Source organism: Phacochoerus africanus, chromosome 3 (assembly GCF_016906955.1).
Source record: "Phacochoerus africanus isolate WHEZ1 chromosome 3, ROS_Pafr_v1, whole genome shotgun sequence".
NCBI classification, from domain to species: Eukaryota; Metazoa; Chordata; class Mammalia; order Artiodactyla; family Suidae; genus Phacochoerus; species Phacochoerus africanus.
Genome location: NC_062546.1, coordinates 78,649,516 through 78,667,720, shown reverse-complemented (window position 1 = coordinate 78,667,720; position 18,205 = coordinate 78,649,516). Strand labels below are relative to the sequence as shown.

At 36.0% G+C, this 18,205-nt stretch overlaps 1 protein-coding gene across 1 annotated transcript in view; it reads left to right on the top strand.

Annotated features, from left to right (window-relative positions):
• THSD7B (thrombospondin type 1 domain containing 7B) overlaps positions 1-18,205 on the top strand; it is an 832,155-nt gene that overhangs the window by 687,096 nt on the left and 126,854 nt on the right. The window lies entirely within an intron of this gene.

Genomic DNA, 18,205 nt, shown 5'->3' with positions numbered 1-18,205 from the left:
CACCAAAATTCAAGATCTACTGGTCCACAGGGTAAAGAGCACCCTTCTTGGGATGGCACACAAAGCACTCAACTGTCTGGCACTTTCCAGACTCATCTTTCTCCCATTTAGTTCTTTCTCCATCCTCTACATTCTGCACACCAGAAATTCTTGGCATTCCTTGAGCATACAATTATCTTTAGTCATTACGTGTTCCTACATTTAATTATTTCCACCTGAAAAATCATTCTCTTCACTTTTCAACAAATTTCTACTTATTGCTAGTGATAGAGGTTAAGTTACATCTTTCCAGGCTTTTCCCACTCTGACAGAGATGGTCCTTTATTGTTCTAAGACCATTTTCACTTTCATGAATTATTTGTATTTACATGACTGGAATCCACCTTCCCTCCTTCTCTTTCTCTACTGGACTATGAGCAAGCCAGATATGGTCATTATTATTTAGAGAGGTCCTCTTTAGATATGTGTTGAATAAATGAATGAAGGAAAGAATGAATGTTTCATTGTGACAGGCATTAGAAATACAATGACATACAGGCAAAGGGAGGATTTCAATGCAACTGGGGAATTTTCAATGCAATCTATCACCTAAGATTTATGTAACAAGATAAGGCCTGCACATGCTAAGGGAGTAATGATTGTTTGAAAGAGAAAGCCTAAAAAATTTCACTGTGCTTAAGGAGGCCTCATAAAGAAGATGAAATAAAATTTGAGCCTTGAAGGAGAAGAATAAACAAGCAATAAAGACAGGCAAGTGTAATACAGAATGTTCAAGGGATCTGGATGCTTTAAGGAATATAGAATCCTCAAAAAGAAAAATGTAAAAAGACATCTTCAGTGCATCTATATTCAGAGGAACCATAGGAAACTTCAGAAATACAAATTGAAAGTTTAAGCTTTTAGGGAGTTCCCACTGTGGCTTAGCAGATTAGAACCTGACACTATCTCTCTGAGGATGTGGGATTGATCCCTTGCCTTGCTCAGTGAGTTAAGGATCCAGCATTGCTGCAAGTCATGGTATAAGTCACTGATGCAGCTCAGATCTGGTGTTGCTGTGGCTGTGATGTAGGCCGGTAGCTGCAGCTCCAATCCAACCCCTACCCTAGGAACTTCCATGTGCTGCAGATGTGTCCATAAAAAATAAAATAAATAAATAAATTTAAGCTTTTAGTTTTATTTTTTTGTCTTTTTGCCATTTCTTGGGCCGCTCCTGTGGCATATGAAAGTTCCCAGGCTAGGGGTCGAATTGGAGCTGAAGCCGCTGGCCTACACCAGGGCCACAGCAACGCTGGATCCCAGCCGCGTCTGCAACCTACACCACAGCTCACGGCAACGCCAGATCATTAACCCACTGAGCAAGGGCAGGGATCGAACCCGAAACCTCATGGTTCCTAGTCGGATTCGTTAACCACTGTGCCACGACGGGAACTCCCAATAAATTTAAGCTTTTAGAGAGGAATGTTTCATGTTTCTTTTTAATCATTTCTTTTTTTTTTTTTATTTGAAGCATGGTTAACTTGCAATATTGTGTTAGTTTCAGGTTTATAGCAAAGTGATTCAGTTACAGATATGTATATTCTTTTTCAGATCCTTTCCCATTATAAGTTATTATAAAATATTGAGCATAAGCTCCCTGTGCTATACAATAGGTCCTTCTTGTTTATTTTCCAGATAGTAGTAAGAGGGATATGTCTTTAGCCATCAGGAGAATGAACCCATCCTTCAGATATCACACATACTTTTCTTGTTGTGGTGGAGATGAGAAGTGAGAGTAGAGATACGTGGGTGTGGAGTGTGGTTGTCTAACTAACTGGCTGCACTGAGATAAGTGTCCTGTCATGCCATTGAAATTTGAGTGACATGTGGATGATTCTTCAATTGATATTAAAAGGGAAGAAAGTGTCTTTTAAGTAGTGCCTGGGAAAATTAAACAGAATGAAACCTTTTAAATTTTTTTTAACTGCTTCCTTTAACTATTGACTATTAATTGAAAAAGTTACTATTAGTGGTGCACCTGGGAGGATTAGAACTTAAAAGCTGTGCAGATCTGCAGAACATCAGCATCCTACTGTTGCTCTTGGAATCAGTATAGAGATACCTCTGTCTCTTCTACCCTTTGCAGTAGTCAGTTGTTGATTAAATGATAGATAAACGGAGTTCCCGTCGTGGCTCAGTGGTTAACGAATCCGACTAGGAACCATGAGGTCGCGGATTTGGTCCCTGCCCTTGCTCAGTGGGTTAACAATCTGGCATTGCCGTGAGCTGTGGTGTAGGTTGCAGACGCGGCTCGGATCCTGCGTTGCTGTGGCTCTGGCGTAGGCTGGCAGCCACAGCTCCGATTAGACCCCTAGCCTGGGAACCTCCATATGCCGAAGGAGCGGCCCAAGAAATAGCAAAAAGACAAAAAAAATAAATAAATAAATGATAGATAAAGAAGTGCTTGGTCTCCCAAATGAGTGATCCATGTTTACAAATGGAACTTTTGAACAAAGTTTTTCAGAGCATATTCTAGGTATGTTAGAAAGGCTATTATCAGATATTCTGCTCCCCAAAAGGTTCTATATTAAAATAGATTTGAAAAACATGAATTTTAAGAAATTAAACCTGCTTCTTTCTGCTAGTTGTAGGACTTTTTGCTATGTAAACATGCATTATAAGAGAAAGATGATATATATAATATATATACCATATATAAAACAATGTCTGACAAATATTTTTGACTACAGACCTTTTTAAAATTTGTGAATGTTTTGTAGATTTACAGTCTTTTCTCTGACCCTGAAAATACTGCAGTCTGATCTGTTAAGCCATGTGTGAGATTTGCATGGCTAACTGATGTCACCGGACATGGCTAACTGACCAGCCAGGCCTGCCCATGTTTCTCAGTGACAAAGTGCACTATTCATATTGTCATCCCTGCAAATGGTGTGTTGCTGGAGCACAGCTGACATGGGACTAAAGGATAGTTCTTGGATTTGTCCAATGAGCTCTATAATGACAACATGACAGAGCTTCAAGGAAGCTTGATCATTGGCCTTGCTTGGATAATGAGGCTGTTTTAGTGCCAGGCTCTTGTATTTACTAAGATAGGAAGATGAGTTACACCACTGCAGGCAAAATGGAAAGGTCCAAAGAGGTAGCAGTAAGGGGAGTCCTGGTGATCGATATTACAGGCCCAATCTCAGGGGCCAGGATGCAGAAGCAAGACTCCAGGAGGCCTGGAAAGAACAAACAGGGTTGCATAAAGCACAAAGTAGGCTGAAGCACCTGTCAACCAGAATAGGACTGATGACTAGAGTTGTGATAAATGGTGGAGTGTGGTCCCACAAGGAATGTGGCAAGAGCTGAGTGGCTGGAATTAGAATGCAGAGGAGCACTAGTCCTTGAATTTTGCTATAAAGCCAGCTAGATTTATCCATTCTCTAATATCCAAACAGGTAATATTTGGGTTAGACTTATTATCAGTAATAAGCCTTTTTCTAGCTTGGATCTCATTGTTAAAAGGTGGATTTAAAGATTGCATCCCCAGAGTTCCTGCTGTGCTGCAGCAAGTTAAAGATCCTGAATTGTCTCTGCCCAGTCTGAGTGGCTCAGTGGGTTACGGATCCAGCATTAACACAGCTGTGGTGTAGATTACACCTGCAGCTTGGATTCAGTCCTCAGCTTAGGAACTTCCATACACTGTGAGTTCAGCCACAAAAATAAAGCAATAAAATAAAGCTTGCAACTTCATTATTTTCGTAGCCAAAGCAGTCTTAATCAGAATATACTGTTTTCTACAATGAACAATGGCATTTTAGGTTTAATACTCAGCCCAAGAAAATATCTTATCACCCATGCCCTTGCCACAGCACTTCATTGGAAAACCCATGGGTATGATTCAAGTAAACAATGACTGACAGCACAGGCAGACACCCAGACTAAGAACTGGTCATATGAAATTCAGTTCTTAAATACTTTAAACCTAGAAACACTGTCACTTAATAAAAAAATTACAAAAGCTTATATTCATATCTTAGTTTCTGTGCTAGAGTTTTTTAAGTAATAAAATTACATGGAAATCCATATAATTATGCCTATAATTACCTAAGAATTGGCATAATTCACCAGACTCCCTTGGGAGGGTACAACTGACCAGTTATACCGGCAGTCAGCTAATTTCAGGTCCAATTATATCTGCATGCAATTTTGTACACCTGCAGTTAATTGTAAGGGCCGAAGGTGCACATAAAAAAAGAGAAGCGTATGTGACTATTTCCTGTCAATGCTTGTGTACTTTGTGCCCCTACCCATGTCATGCTTAATTTAGCATTATTTTAAATTCTTAGTAGGTAAAGTGTCTTCCTGGAGTGACATGGAGACTTTGGGTGGGTTGTGTTATTTTGCTCAGAGAATATCAAGTAGTGCTTTTCTTGGCAAAGAAATAAGCCTAAGTGTAGGGCTCATGGCCAAATAGAGATGATTAGAGTCCTATAAAATAAACAGAGAGAGTACATCTTATAGAGCAAGGTGGACTTGAAAGGAAGAACTCATTTTAATTGTATTTTTGGAATTGAATCTTAAAAAAGTGAGGTTAGGAACTCTGATTTACCAAGTTAATTGCTTAGCATAATATTGAGAACACAGTAGGTGTCAATAAATGTTTGGTGGATGCAATTACTTTAGGACCATTATGAATCTACATCTTAGGGTATCATTAGAACCATCTTGATCAAAGTGTTTTGGTAGCTGCTCTGCATATCAAATGCCACTAAAGGATGTTTTTCTAAACACATGAAGCTATTGCTGACTTTCCTTCTAAAAGAGAAATCCTTAGATCATTGGTATTACTTATCACTGAAGAAACTAGAGATAATCTAATTATAGAAAAGGCAAAACTTTTAGATTGAGAAAAAAATTAGAATCATTCTAGATTATTCTGATTCCATTTGTTTTATAACTTACTAAATTCCTACAAAACACATTTCATTTAGATTTAATTTGATGAGATCACACAGTCTTTGGGGGAAAATTAACACCTCTGAGGTAAGATTTTTTTATTAGAGAATGCAGGAAATTAAATGCTTTGCTATAAACAATTAAACTGCTTAGTTATGGAATACAGACTAAGAATGTTGTTTGTCAACCTCAGAATTTGTCTTCAGATGTAGAGTATGGTTGTCTTTCTCCTTTCTTTGTTTCTCTCTCTCTTTTTTTTAATGATTTTAATTTTTCCCATTATACCTGGTTTACAGTGTTTTGTCAGTTTTCTACTGTACTGCAAAGTGACCCAGTGTTTCTTATTCTGACTCTGCTCTTATCTTCAGGGTTTTATGATCCTATTTGTGGTTTATTAATAACGAGTGATTTAGAAATTTTATAATAACGTGAACAAGATGAAAACAAGTTCAGAAACTTGCTAGTTAGTGATCATATGAATAAAATCAGTCATTAGAACAAATAAGTCTGGTGATAAATAATCAAAATTGTGGATAAGTTGTGGTTTTGATATTAAATTTTAATTCATACATCTTAAAATATTTGGGTCATAAAAATGGAAAAGTGACCTTCATTTTACTCAGAAGAAATATAGATGTATAATATAGATATCTGATATATCTATGGTGTCTATAATTAATATATAATATACCTTATGTAACATATATAACATACATTATTTATATAAATGCATAATCCTTACAGATATGCATAGTGAAATGGCATATTTGTTAACAGCATAGCTTAGAAATATTCAGATGGAGAAGACAAAATATATTTGTTTTATCTTAACTCACCAGATTGCTTTTGGGTATAAATGACTCCCTACATATAATTTAGTTTCTTTTGAATGCATTATTCCTAACTCATTCTTTGAGTATATTAGGAATGTTCCAATTCCCTATGACATGACTGTCCAGAATTTTGTCTCAAAGAAAATAAAATGCAGAATAAAACCTGCTATTCCTACACTGGTTAAATCTACCTCTTTTGTCCATATTCACATGAATAAAAACTCTGTCATGCTATTTTATAAATTTCAGACTCACCTTAATCCACTAAGTCCATTACCCCTCCTTCCTCTCAACATCCTACTTAAAAAAAAAAAAAAAAAATTCTTGTTATTCTGATGGATGGCAAAAAGTTAAGCAAAACTGTTGGGGCATTAGTTGTTATTTGAGGAATTTTGCCTTGTTTGTTTTAGATCTTGGGTTCCAACAAAGGCTTTGTTTAGTAACTTAGTCCAATGTTATGTAAATCAGCCTATTTCAAGTGTCATGTAAATAGCTCTCTGCAAAAGAGGAAAGTGATGATTCCCTAGATGGATTATTATATCTCTCTTAATGTAGTCATAGCATACATGCCTTTAGCCTGGGCTGCCAGTGGGCTTTCTAGGTTATTGGGATTTAAGCAAGTTGCATCTGATTAAAGGACTCTTAGAACCAGCAATTTGCCTCTGATAATGTTGTTGTTTGCCTGATTGGTTCTCTTATTAGATGGAAGCACAATGAAAATTTTGACTAAACACTTGATTTATCAGCTCCAATCTTAGGAGCTTTCTCTCTCCAATATCACTCTTTCTATTCAAAAATTTTAAAAGTGGGAGTTCCCCTCATGGCGCAGTGGTTAACGAATCCGACTGGGAACCATGAGGTTGCGGGTTCAATTCCTGCCCTTGCTCAGTGGGTTAACGATCCGGCGTTGTGGTGAGCTGTGGTGTAGGTCGCAGATGCGGCTCGGATCCCGCGTTGCTGTGGCCGTGGTGTAGGCCGGCGGCTATAGCTCCGTTTGGACCCCTAGCCTGGGAACCTCCATATGCCACAGGAGCGGCCCAAGAAATGGCAAAAAGACAAAAAAAAAAAGAAAAAAGAAAAAAAAAATTTAAAAGTGTATGTTAAGTAACTCTCCCCAGGCACACATGGTCACACATGTGCCCATGTGCACACATGCACACATACACACATACACAGATACACACACACAGAGTTCATAGTGTTAGCACAGGAGCTTATTTGTTCCAACTTTGATTTTCCATTTTTTGAAATACTGATTATTTTCCTTTCCTTCCATTTCCTCTTATGCCTTTGATCCAGGTTTATTCTTCCATTTTTAGTACCATCAAATACAAAGAGTCATTTCTTTTTCTGCCTCCCTACCTATTTTTGGAGGATTTCAGAAGATTAATGAGAACTATGGTTCTAACAGCAGTGCATCTATTATTTTAGAAGTCATTGGCAGCTATTAAATAGTGTATAGCAATTCCTTCTATGTCATTGTAAGCCTAGAATAGCATATTATGACCAACTTGATGTTGTACTTATTGAAAAATAGCATTGATAGAGAGTTCCCGTTGTGGCTCAACAGTTAACAAACCAGACTAGCTACCATGAGAACATGGGATAGATCCCTGGCCTCCCTCGGTGGGTTAAGGATCCGGCATTGCTGTGAGCGGTGGTGTAGGTCGCAGATGCGGCTTGGATCCCGTGTTGCTATGGATGTAACGTAGGACAGCAGCTCCAGCTCTGATTCGACCCCTTGCCTGGGAATCTCCATATGCCACAGGTGTGGCCCTAAACATACACACATACGCACACACGCACACACACACACACACACACACAACAGCAACAACAAAAATGAAAAATAGCATTGATGAAATTCCTGGGTAATGCATTGTTTTTTCTCATTTGGCCTTTAAGGAGACAGCAAAATACAGGTGCTTTAAGGAAAGAGGAAGCATGTTTGAGTTGTGTCTGTCATTCAACTTTTCTTTCTTCAGTTGAATAAATGAATATAATGCCTAATTCATTCTTACTACCATGCACTAAATACCAAAGAAATGCACAATTTAGTGGGAAATTTTATGTCCATGAAGAGTGGTGTGGCTGGAGGGAAATGAGCTACAAGGAGGCAATAGCATGTTGGAGTCACTTAAAGCTCAGTGTGCCATGAGTAAGAGAACCAAAGTTGTGGTTCTTCTTGTGATAAGAGCCTTGCAGTGCTTGAATAGTCCAGGGAGTAGGTCTGAATTTGTCTAATATAAGGGCTATGACCCCAGTCTCAAAACAGACTTGAACTTGTCTATGTAAAAGATATGCACAACTTAAAAGTTGAGAATTAAGTTTTATTTGAGGCAAGATGAGGACTATAGCCTGGGAGGCAGCATTTCCAATAGCTCTGAAATACCACTCCAAAGAATCAGGGAGAAATGTCAGTATATATGTGATTTTGGTGAAAGGGGATTTACATGCAACCAAGCACACATTTTCCAGAAGTTTGTTCCTGGTCTTGTGACAGTTACTATTAGTCATGTGGAGCAGATGTCCCCATGACGGATTGCAGTGCTTTTCCAGATTCAAGGAGATGAAAATTGGGCTCGTAAAATCTCCTGAAAACATCTAACTATCTGAAGACCTGTTCTGCCACTTTTCTCAGATCAGAGTGTCTTACTCCTGATCTCCACCCTGAGCTTCTTTCAAAGGGCATTGAGCGTTAGCAGCTGCAGTAGCTCATGATTCAGTACGTGTAGAGGCAGATGGCAAGTGCCAAATTCCAGTTCACAGACTCTATCTAGGGAGACAGAACATATGGTTCAAAAGTGAAATCTATGGACCTATCTATTGAGCCCAGAAATTCAGGGGAGTGTAGAAGCACAGGCTTGGGAAATTTTAAGGTAAGGGAAAGTAAGACCTGAATTGACCTTTCAAGAGAGACTAGTGGAGTTCTCTTGTCGCTCTGCAAATTAAGGATCCAGAATTTTCACTGCTTGGCATGAGTTCACTCCCTGGCACCAGATCTTCTACATGCTATAGTGTGGCAAAAAAAAAACCCTACTATCTAGATACGTGGAAATGGAGTTGGCTCAGTGGGATGGTTAAGTAGGTTCTGTTTAGGCACATTTATTTATATGATAATAATGCTTTAAAGCAGAAATAGCCAAAAGCGGTTTGACTAAAGCCAAGGAGAAAAATTGAAGCTGTATATATATATATATATATATATATATGTATATATATATATAAAGTGGTTGAAATATCTCAAAGAATTTTGAGCAAGAACGATAGGGGATTAATCTCAAAAATTATATATTTTAAACAAGTTTATGGCCCTAACATTTTTTAAAAGACAAATAGGAAAAATAATAAATGTAATTTCTGGAATACAACTTAGTTCTTCAAAGTTTCCCATATTTAATGTGTTTACTAATGCTTTGGTAAACTTCAGTATGTATCCTGGAGAAAAACCAAAGTGGTGCTTTTGATTGCTTTTATTTATTGCCTTGTAGAAATGTAACCATCTCTATCAAGGAAATTACCCATTATTATTCATGGAGAGAATTTTTGGCCTTTAATATTAATAACATGTTTATCATTTACATATATTTGTGTGTATTTTCTGTAGAAGTGCAATGAACTAAAATAGAATAGTTTTAGCAGTCCTTGAACTATGGAGCTATATAACCTAAATCCCTAGTTACTCTATGTTCTGGATGGTCCAAAATGTGTATCTACACAAAAAAAGGAGTAGAAGAGGCCGTACACCCAAGTATCTCTGTTCATTGATTTAAATTCCAATCCATGGGTGGTAATCATCAAGATTTGGTAATGGAATTAAAATAGCACGTGAATCATTCCATTGATAGAATACTAATGTGCAATAAAATAATAATGTGAACATTATTCATTGTTCATTGAGCACTTATCTCTGAGTAAACTATGTCTAGCTGTTGTGAAAACAGACACTTTCTAATGTCAGAGATTTGCCTGAGCTTCTTATCATTAAGGACTTTTAATATCTTTATACATCTATCTAAAGACAAATATATTCTTCTTTGGATTAACCTATATAATTTGTAGCTGGCAAATGTATCCATTTTAATAATATTTTTGACGTAGTGACAGTAAGTCTGGCCACTTGCTAAGTCTGCAAAGCCCTACATCAATGACTTCTAGATGTAAATAAGCATTCGATAGATTGTGATGATCATGCATTGATTCAAATATGTTTAGAATTCCCAGGATGCAGGTAAATAGATATTTAATTGATTTACCCAACCTAGTTCCTTTGGAACTATTGTTCTGTAAGTTAAGATGTCTGAACTATTGCATGAAAGAGTAAAACTTAAATTCAAACTGAAAAAGAATTTTTAATTTGGGCTATAATTTTTAGATGTATCTAAATATGTGTGATTTGTATTGCCTTGGGATAACATGCATTCATTCGCCTTTCTAAAACATTTTTGAAATATATACTCAATGCTAAGCACTGGATAATTTTTGAGAATCCAGTGATCAACAACAACAACGATAACAAAATGATACTAGTTCTGCCCTCAAGGGACATATAGTCTATTTGCAGAGATGACAGTAATTAGAATACCACTTAAGTAAATTCAAAAATATAATTGTGGTAAGATTAAAGAGTAAAAATACATTGTGGGGAGAAGTGGGCTTTGGGCACAAGTGTCATGGAATCCATATTCTAAGATTTAGTCTGATCTATGCTGTAATCTTCGAAAATAATAAATCTTATGTCTTCTTCTCTTTTTCTTTTCTTTTTTTCTATATCTAATAAGCTATGACTTGAGACTTGGGCTACCTCTTAAGGAGTTTGGGTTAAGCTTCAAAGCCATATTGTATTTCCTTAAGCCTTGGTTTTAGGATTGGGCTCTTATAGCAAGAGGACAGCCAGAGAAAATCTGCTCAATAGTCTCAGATTCATGTGTTCTTTATTTTCCCACACAGTCATATGTTTTACTTCCACTTAGAAGGGGGTATTTTGCTTGGAAATTGGGAGGGAAACATTCAAATTCTAGCTAAAGTGTAAGCTGTTAATTTTGAATAACCAGAGGAAAGAATTTCTATATTTTTTTCAGTTTTGCATTATAATAGCAGCTCAACTAATGCCTATATAATTTTCTTTCCCTTTTGCTGGTCATGCACTGCCAACATGGACTTCTACAAAGGCTCAGGTTGGTGTTGCCATCTGTTTTGATCTTTTTCTGTTTTCATTTAGTGAAAAGAAGCTTTGATGTTTTCTTTCACAAATCAGCTTTTTTTTCTCTTTGTAAATCCTGATCAAAACATTGTTCACACATGGAATAAAAAAAATCCTCCCATAGGAGAATCAGTTGCTTATATGTTGCTGTTGAATGAATTCCTTTATATCAGCAAAATGACTATTTCAGAAATCCAGAAAATTGATTTATATCTGCTTAAATTGGCCATATTTGGCTTATTTTATGATATAAAGAAAACAATGCTCTGAAATGTTAGAATCAGCAGAATATACCAGACTCTGAAAAGGTTTCTGATATTAAATCTTCCTCTTCCAGAGTATATGTGATGGCATTGTGCATGATCTCTTTGGCTCCAAACTTCGTGTTGAGAATTCCGTATGTAGCTTCCTATTAAGATGTTGATTCTAGGATCCCCCAGTTTTTAGCAAATAATATTCAGAATAGCAATAGCTTTCTCTCTTTGAATGTCTCTCTCTTCTTGTTTTGTAAAGGCACAAATCTTTTTTCAAGATTACATCAATATCTTGTATACATCTCAGGTCTTTGCTTTTATAGTTTTAATAAATCCACATGTTATTTCTGTCCATGACAATTTTATTTGAAATATTGTTGGTCATATAATAAGTAAAACCACCAGTAAAGTTTTCAGAGGCTATCTCTATAGCAGACTAGAGTAGTGTTTATGATGACTTAGGGACCAGGAGCTAAGTGCTATTACAGTGAGTATGTCAGTCACAGGAGAATCCAGGTTTTTCTCATGTGCAAATTTTTACAAGAACTAACAAGGGAACTTAAAGTAAGGCTAAGTAGTTTGGATTCCATGTGCTGGGGAGATTATAAAACGTAGAGCTTCAGGGCCTACTCAGTCTTTTGTTGACTGGGGGCTAGGCTAGGTAGCAAATCAAAAGACTTTGGTGATGTTGTACCTCCTGCTGTGTCTATGCTCCATCTAAATGCTCCAGTTAGCTTTTTGTGGTCATAAGGTATACAAAATCATGGCATGATATTCTTAGGGTTTTCTTCCATTTCATGACCTAGGCATACATAAACAGTTTATGTAGAAGATGAATTTTCTGAATTTAAGGATTTATTTCACATTCTCATATTTAACTTCTAAGATTGTTTTAATGATTTGTCAAGATGAATGCTTAAAGTCTTACAGAAAGTTTTTCTCTGAGTGAGACCAATGACTTTTTTTCCAACTTATAAGTATTAAAATATTTAATAGAAAAACATGAAGACCAAGACCTAAAGTTGCTAAGCCTGAATAAATATGCACCTATTTCTGTATGATGGTAACCCAAACATTTGTATTCTCAACAGAATCTGTTAATCCATGAGGACATTGAGAGAAATCTCTAGTGACAAGCTGAAGAGTTTTTTTTTCTTTCTTTTCTTTTCTCTTCTTTTCTTTTCAATTAAAGTATAATTGATTTATAGTGTTGTGCCAATTTCTGCTATACAGCAGAATGATTCAGTTATACATATGTATATATTATATATATATATATATATATATACACACATACACTTTCTTTTTGTAATATTATTTTCCACCATGATCTATCCCAAGAGACTGGATATAGTTACCTGTGCTGTACAGTAGGGTCTTATCTCTTATCCATTCTAAATGTAACAGTTTGCATCTACTAATCCCAAACTCCCAGTCCATCCTACTCCCCCCTCTCCTTGGCAACAGCAAGTCTGTCCTCGATCTGTGAGTCTGTTTCTGTTTTTCAGATAGGTTCATTTGTGCTATAGTTTAGATTCCACATATAAGTGATATCATATGGTATTTGTCTTTCTCTTTCTGACTTAACTTCATGAGAATCTCTAATTGCATCCTTGTTGCTACATATGTATTAAGACTAGTGACTTTTTGCTAAGAGGGCTATATACCATGCTGCCTGACTCACTCAACCTGGTAGATTGTTTTAGCTTACTGACCCAAAATGTTTCATTTTGTTGACTTAAAGTCATTCATTTTTTTTTAGGTTGAAAATAGTGAATGTTCTCCTCCTAGTACATCACATATTTCTTTCTAAATAATCAATCCTTCATCTTATTGAGTAGCATATTTTATTTTTATTTTACTTTACACCAAAAAGGATCCCATTTGAAAATTTCCTTCAAAACTTGGTCATACAATATAAAAACTGCGACATTAAAAGCTTAGTATAGATTATAATGTCATATAAAATGGACTGTGAGCTGTAGAGAAGAGATTAGCAAATATAATTTTGCAGGCAATAAGATCTCTGTCACAGCTACTTAGTTCTGCCATAGTAGTACCAAAGCAATACATACATGAATGAGCATGGCTATAACTCAGTAAAACCTGATTTAAAGAAATAGGCAATGTTGGTGAAACTAATGGAGAAAAGTTCTCCCTAAATCCTCTCCTGCATAATAGCAAGAAGAACACTGGAAAAAATAATCTAAATCAAGTTTCTCAGAACTCTGTAAATTAATCAAAAGCTTGCTGCAATCTGAGGATCTGTTTGTTTTGTGTTTGTTTTGTTTTGTTTTTCCAAGAAAAATGGCTGAATCTCAAACAGAAAATTTTATGGCATTTTTAGCTTAACCTTGCTTCCATGTCCCTAAACCCAACTCCACAGTAGACTTGAAAGAAGCTGCCTATAATCATGTTTTATTTTTTTTAAATCAGCATCTGGCAGCCACTGGAGAGGACTAAACAGGGTTAGGCCTCCTTCAAAGTCCTATTCTTGAAAAAATATCATTATTTGACTGTCCGATGTTCACTGGAATACCCTGCTCACAGACTGTCTTTGTTTGACCTGACTCAGAACTAGCCCAATATGAACAGCTTTTTCCTTGGAACATTAGTCCAAAATAATCAGAGAATTGTTTAGCTTATGTCTACCTGGAAGAGTAGGTAACAGTAGGCACAAACAGTAGGGTAACAAAAAGCATAAAAGGGGTCTTTTGTTATTCCATACAAATTTTAGAATTATTTGTTCTAGTTATGTGAAAAATACCATTGGTATTCTGATGGGGATTACATTGACTCTGTAAATTGTTGTTTTGTGGGGTTTTTTTTGTTTGTTTGTTTTTCCAGTCCAAGAGCGTGGTATATTTTTCTGTTCATTTGTGTCATCTTCAGTTTCTTTCATCAATTTCATTCATCCTTGCTTCAGTTATAAATTAATTTTCTTAATGCTCTTTCTGAAATTTGTTATTAGGGTATATAAATGTGACAGATATATATATATATATATATACTAATTTTGTATTCTGAAACTTTACTGCACTTATTGATAAGCTCTAGTAGTTTGCTAGCGGCATCTTTAGGATTTTCTACATATAAAATTATGTTGTCTGCAAATAGTGATGGTTTCCCTTTTGCCTTCCCAATTTGGATGCTTTTTATTTCTTTTCCTTGCCTAATTGTTGTAGCTATAGTTCCCAATATTATGTTAAATGAAACTGGCAAGAATTGGCATTCTTATCTTGCTTATGATCTTATAGGGAAAATTTCAGCTTTTCATCATGGCGTTACACGATGTTAGATGTGGGTTTGTCATATATGGTCTTTATTAAGTTGAGGTACATTCCCTCTGTACTCACTTCGTTGAAAGTTTTCATCATAAATTAAAAGCTCGATTTTTTTCAAATGCTTCTTCTTGATCAATTGAGATGATCAACATGGATAGACTTTGAGGGTATTATGCTAAATGAAATAAGTCAGAGAAAGACAAATATAACATGATTTCAGCTATATGTAGAATTAAGAAACAAAGCAAATAAAGTAAAACCAGACTCAAAGATACAGAGAACTGGCTATTGGTCGCCATAGGGGAGAGACATTGGGCTGTGAGTGAAATGGATGGGGGATAGAGAGGTACAAACTTCCAGTTATAAAGTGCATGTGTCATGGGGATAGTGTAAATCATGGGAAATATAGTCGCTAAAATTGTGTTAACTTTGTATGGTGGAAGATGGTAACTAGACTTAGTGTGGTGATTATTTAGAAAATGTATATAGACATCAAATCACTATGCCGTACATATGAAACTAATATAATACCATATGCTAGTTATACTAAAAAAAAAATAAGTTTAAAAGAAAAGGCTAGGAGATGAGATATCCATAGGGGTTTTGAAAAACTCTGACTCTTCCTGAGAAGTAAAAGGCCATGCACATGCACGGGGCAGTGCGCACACTCAGGAAAGCCCCTGCAATACACTTTCTCCTCAGACTAAACTTGAGGCCCTGTGCAAGCAGAAAGTGAGGACAAAGGTGGAGTGGTAAATAGCCTAGCCTAATGCTGAATGTATGCTCTAACCCATAGAGCCCCTCAGCAAAGACTGGAAGATTTACTGGTACTAGGCATTAAAGAAAATCTCTGGCAAATCATTAAACAGAGACATCATTAGACATGCCAAACAATGTAGACTTCACATTGCTACTTCCAAAAAGTTACTAAACAAATAAACCATAGCAATAATAAATAGTAACAGCAACAAACACTGGTGCGGGGGGGACAGAATCTGGTCTCCATAGTTGCCATATTACATTTCTAGTGTTCAGTTTTCAACAAAAAAATATGAGATATGCAAAGGAAAAATTATGGAATATACACAGGAAGAAGTCAATAGAAACTGTTTCTAGGAAACTGAGAAATTGGGCTCATTAGACAAAAATTTTGAAATAGTTATTTTAAATATATTTAAGAAACCAAAGAAAGCATGATGGCAAAGCTAATAGAGAATATCAATAACAAAATTGAAATTAAAGAAAGAATCAAACAGATAACCTGAAATTAAAAAAGTACAGAAAACGGAGTTCCTGTTGTGGTGCAGTAGAAATGAATTCAACTAGTATCTATGAGTATGCAGGTTCAATCCCTGGCTTCACTCAGTGGGTTGGGGATCTGGTGTTGCTATGAGCTATGGTATACATTGGTGACATGGCTTGGATCCCACATTGCTGTAGCTGTGGCATAGTCTGACAGATGCAGCTCTGAGTCAACCCCTAGACTGGGAACTTCCATTTGCCACTGGCGTGGCTCTATAAAGAAAAAGAGAGGAAGATGTACAAAAAATGAAATAAAAATTTAACTAAATGGTCTGAACAGTATATTTGGACAGAGAGGAAAAATAATTCAATTAATTAAAACATATGTCAACTAAGATTATGCAGTCTGAAGAATAAAAATAAAATAAAATAAAATAATGAAGAGAAATGTATAGAGCTTCAGAAATCTTTGAGACACTATCAAGCATTTAAACATATGCATTATGGGAGTTCCAGGTAAAGAGGAAAGATGCAAAGAGAAATAATTTTTGAAGAAGTAAGGGCCAAAACTTCCTAAATTTGGTGAAAAAAGAAACACATCAATATACACATTTAAAAACTCAACAAACTCCAATAGGATAAAGTCAAAGAAATCTACACATAGACAAATCATAGTAAAAACTGTCAAAGTTGAAGAGAATATTGAAAGCAGCAAGAGAGAAATGACTAATCATTTACAAGTGATCATCAATATCAGGATTAATAGCTAAATTCTCATCAGATACTGTTAAGTCCAGAAGGCAGGGAGAAGATACATTCAACATTCTGTGGCGGGGAAGGGAGGGAAGGAGAAAAAAGCATCAAACTAATAAAACCTAAAAAAGCTTTTGCACAGCAAAGGAAACCATAAAAAAAGACAACCTACAGAATGAGAGAAAATAGTTTCAAGCAATGCAACTGACACGAGCTTAATCTCTAAAATATACAAACAACTTATGTAACTCAACAGCAAAAAAAACAACCCAATTGAAAAATGGGCAAAAGACCTGAATAGACATTTCTCCAAAGAAGATATACAGATGGCCAGCAAGCACATGAAAAAATGCTCCACATCAGCAATTATTAGAGAAAGGCAAATCAAAACTACTATGAGTACCACCTCACACTGGTCAGAATAGCCATCATTAACAAGTCAAAAAATAGCAAATGCTAGAGAGAGTGTGGAGAAAAGGGTACCTGCTACACTGCTGGTGGAAATGTAAATTGGTACAACCGCTGTGGATAACAATATTGAAGTACCTCAGAAAACTAAACTTAGAACTACCATATGACCCAACAATCCCACTCTTGGGCATACATCTGGACAAAACTTTCCTTGAAAAAGATATATGCACCTGAATGTTCATTGCGGCACTACTCGCAATAGCCAAGATGTAGAAACAACCTAAATGTCCATTGACAGAGGAATGGATTAAAAAGATATGGTATATATACACTACGGAATACTACTCAGCCATAAAAAAGAACAAAATAATGCCAGTTGCAGCAACATGGCTGGAACTACAGACTCTCGTACTAAGTAAAGTTAGTTTAGAAAGAGAAAGACAAATACCGTATGATATCACTTATATCTGGAATCTAATATATGGCACAAATGAACCTTTCCACAGAAAAGAAACTCATGGACTTAGAGAACAGGCTTGTGGTTCCCAAGGGGGAGGGGCAGGGAGAGGGATGGACTGGGAGTTTGGGGTTAATAAATGCAAACTATTGTATTTGGTATAGATAAGCAATGGGCTCCTGCTGTCTAGCACAGGGAACCAGATCTAGTCACTTGTGGTGGAACATGATGGAGGATAACATGAGAAAATAAATAGGGGTCACTTTGCTGTAGAGTGGAAATTGACAGAACACTGTAAATCAACTATAATGGAAAAAAATAAAAATCATATAAAAATAATTTAAAAAAAGAATTTTGTATTCTGTAAGATTGTCCCTTAGAAGTGAGGGAAACTTAAGAAACTCTCTCATCCACTAAAACAGAAGGAATTCATTGATAGCAGACTAGCCCTACACAAAATACTAAAGGGAGTATTTCATGCTGCAATGAAAGGACAGTATATACAGTAATTCAAATCTACATGAAGAAATAAAGAGTACTAGTAATAGTAAAGGTAAACTGTATAAGTACAGAACAGTCTAGCCTTTAACACCAGAATATACGTTCTTCTCAAATGTACATGGAGCATTCTTCAGCATAGGCCATTTGCTGGGGGCACATAACAGTCTCAATAAATTCAAGTGGATTAAAATCATACAAAATATGCAAGGGAATAGGAATAGCCAAAACAATCCTGAGAAAACAAATCTCAAAGACTCTTCCAATTTCAAAACTTTTTACAAAGCTACAATAATTAACAATTGTTATACATTAGGACAGGTCTGTAGATA